Genomic DNA, 3,823 nt, shown 5'->3' with positions numbered 1-3,823 from the left:
CCCTTGAAATATTATATATAATAATGACATGTTGCACCAAAGCTGAAGAACTACGTGTGTATATATATATATATATATATATCCATGAACTGCTGATAAACGTATCAGTAATGAGACAGGTCACTTCGAAAAATTCCACACTTTTCCTGGTCACAGTCACAGAAAGTTTAACACTTGCAAGTTATCGAAAGTTTGCATGTACTCAAATCATAACTTACGTACATTTTTTAAAAGATTAAAACAAACATTTGTTACAAACATAGTTTATTTGTTTATATGGCTTATATCTATTTCTAAATTATTTCGTTTGTTACAAAAACTACAATAACATGTAATGACTTGTAATATTTGACAGATTATGAAGAATGCCGTCCTTACGATTGTAGTATGAAGGCGTTATGAGCGGTTCTATGTGAAGAGAGAGTCCCCTCTTTTCTCACAAACACTTAAACACGAGTGAAATTCTAATTCAGACTAAAGCCACGCGATTTTCTCGAACAGTCGGACTTAAGTCCATATGTTCGAATCATATACCACGTTTACTATTTAAAACAAACTAAAAACTGTCAGAGATATAATGGTTCAGGGTCAAGTCAGCATTATGTTAGGTAACTGCTGTTTAGTCTAATATTCACGAAATATTTCTAATAAAAACACACTCTTATCTCCACTCGTTAAGTAAAAATATCCGAGCATTTTTATTGTCACTAGAGTTGTAGTTCACCGAATAAACATCAGCATACGTAACTCGGCATTCACTTGATATGTTTAGCTTAATGTGACCTTTCTTAATTTGTTCCTATATTTACCGTAGAATGATTTCTTCAGTAAGAACTATCCTTGATTTTTCCAACATGTATAGGAGGAAAATATAAAATATATATACAAAGGAAGACTCATTAATTGCTGCCTAAGGACGTAGGATAGAGATAATACTTGAATCTGTACATAGTATGGGAACTATTCGATTTATTCAATATATTATAAAAGTAAGCCCCACCCCAACCAGAAAACTCCCTAGATACTCAGGAGAGTCGCGAGTTGGGAAAATTTGGGAGCCCCCTAGCATATATATATATATCCTGGACTTCTTTTATACTTTTCATTGCGGAAGTAGGGGACGCACGTGTCCCAAATTACTACCATCTTTACTGAAGTATTTATTCGGTAAAAGCAGAGGCACAGTTGGGAAGAAGGCATTATTGTTGTCCTGAGGTTATACCCCTCGTTGTGCTCGGCCTTTCAGGCGCATGAATACCAACGCACTTACACAGCAGTGCTCATACGTTTACAGAATATAGCAACAATATATTTTACACTTAAAATTTAGAGTTAACTCAGAGAAATGTCGTGTTCTTTCTTTAATTATCAACATTGTGAGAACATTTTCTGATATCTAGTTTAAGTAAGTCTTAAGATACCCCAGCACAGTAATTAAATATATTATATATTTCCAAAGTTGAACTGTGTAGTTAGTGGTAAATGAGATATTAAAAATGTACTTTCGAATATAATTTATGAATATCTCTGAGTAATGAAATCACAAACAAGTGTAGACTGAATAACTTCCTATATGTGTGTGTGTGTGTATTCAAGAGATCTCCGCCTCGTTACTGTTAAACCTATCATTTCTTTCACCAGATGAGAAATATTTCCATTAAGTCGACGAAAAAAATCTCTTGGGCATCTTTGCTTTAGGACTGTTACCTGTAAGGTAATATTTAGTTGCTTCAAGATACTTACCTGTAAAGTAATATTTAGTTGGTTAGGATACTTACCTGTAAGGTAATATTTAGTTGTTTTAGAATACTTACCTGTAAGGTAATATTTAGTTGTTTTAGGACAATTGCCTGTAAGGTAATATTTAGTTGTTTTAAGATAGTTACCTGTAAGGTAATATTTAGTTGCTTCAAGATAATCACCTGTAAGGTAATGTTTAGTTGGCTTAGGATACTTACCTGTAAGGTAATATTTAGTTGTTTTAGGACAATTGCCTGTAAGGTAATATTTAGTTGCTTCAAGATAATCACCTGTAAGGTAAGATTTAGTTGCTTTAGGATAGTTAGTTACCTGTAAGGTAATAAGTAAGATAGAAATCTCTGTTGCTAGGATTCAGGAATGTAGAGAAAGAATACTGTTTAAAGCGCGATCTGGTGACTACATATTTTGTATTATCAGAAACGTTTATGTTGATCACATTCCTCTCTTTGTTTCCGACTTCGCACAGTGGCGTTTGAGGCTCATCAATACAGCAGGAAACACGTTTCAATACGTAGTTCTGTTCGCACATTACAAAAACCCAGGTGTCATTTACTCTGTGTTCAGACAGAATGTCACGAGACGAAACGTCACAAATAATACGTACCTAGCCGAAATATCACAGAACTGAATGCCACTATAATTGTCAGATATATGACAAATATTATATTTTCTTTGTAATGTTTTCTTGTTAATGTAGAGAGCGAGTTAAAAGTTAGGCCAGAATCCTGTGTTATAAACGTAAGAAATTGATATTACTGCCAGCTAAACACCGCCGATTCAAACCATCTCAGACGCTTAAATATGTATGTCACCCTAGGAGCTGGATATGCTTGAGATAGAGAGGAAGTGGTGGATTATGTATCTCTTGTAAAATTTACATTTACTTGCTCAATTTGACAGATAGATTGTTGAAGAAAGCTATCCTTACAACTGCAATATTTGTTTATGAGTTTTAAGAGTGACAAACTTGTCATGACATGGATTTTGTGGCATGGCGTGAACTATTTCTAAACTTTAGTTTATTTAATGGAAAACAGTAGGACAAACCGAACCAGCGAAAAAACTGGGCCCACCACTGCAAGAAAAAAGTAAGAGATAAAATTAAAATAAAGCATGTAACAGCGTAGAAACTGTACTGTACCATTTAATTACTATTGACTTCTGTTCAAAGCAAGCTACCTACATAGGTAAAAAAAAAATATAAAAAAATTAACCTAGTAATGAGCAAAGCTAATTAAGCATACTATTGTTATTTTAATATAAAGAATAGAATGTGTTGTTTTGTCAGTTACGTACCCTCACTGTTAGCGATATTTTCGGCTTACAATTTAATGTTTCATATACTATTGTAAAACATTAACTGTTTCAATGAGTATAGCATCCCACACGTAACGTAAAGAGATATGTTTCGATATATCTATTCTTTGTTATCTTTCCTTTCATCTACGACATATAATATTAGATTTAACGAACTAGGAATTCGACAACGACACCATCAAATAGGTAACTCACCTACATTTGTACGTCCTTCTGTGGTCAGGAGTAGTAATAGCACAATACACATTTCTCAACTGACATGGCTTAGAGACGAGTATTTCTTTGTGCGAAGTGTGAACACTTTTGTTTTTCTTGTCAGCATAGACTTGTTTTAACACCAAGATTTTGTGAATAAAATTGAACGTTGACTTTTTAAATCATTGATACTGAGTTCGATAACAAACGAACTAAGGGATGTTGACGCTACAGATATTAGATAATTTATAACTCAGTAAGTGTCCATGAAAAGAACAACAACAACAACTGAAATTGAAGAAACACGTGCCGTCTGCTCAAATGATGTCTGTTACACCGTCGCACGTGTCACGAGACGTCTCAAGTGCCTCGTTTTCCAGCACACAAAGCAACGAAAGTCGCGCTAGAACCTAGTTGTCCTACAGAAAGCTATAACGATTAATTTCTACAATATATTGTTAAAATTGTAATGATCATGTTACATTATAGATACAGTCATGCGACATAAAGATAAAATAAAACTCGATAATAATCGAACTTTAAAACTTTC

General features: G+C 33.8%; 1 protein-coding gene across 1 annotated transcript in view; it reads right to left on the bottom strand.

The window, feature by feature from the left end:
• The window catches only part of LOC111087341, a 19,365-nt gene extending 16,035 nt beyond the window's left edge, over positions 1-3,330 (bottom strand). The window contains exon 1 of the mRNA XM_022393644.1: positions 3,274-3,330. The gene's annotated coding sequence lies outside the window, so the exon portion shown is untranslated. The remainder of the gene's footprint in view (positions 1-3,273) is intronic.
• Positions 3,331-3,823: the final 493 nt, after the last annotated feature.

Source organism: Limulus polyphemus, unplaced genomic scaffold, assembly GCF_000517525.1.
Source record: "Limulus polyphemus unplaced genomic scaffold, Limulus_polyphemus-2.1.2 Scaffold2033, whole genome shotgun sequence".
NCBI lineage: Eukaryota > Metazoa > Arthropoda > Merostomata > Xiphosura > Limulidae > Limulus > Limulus polyphemus.
Note: the sequence above shows the minus strand (reverse complement) of the source record. Positions and strands in the feature narration are given on the sequence as shown.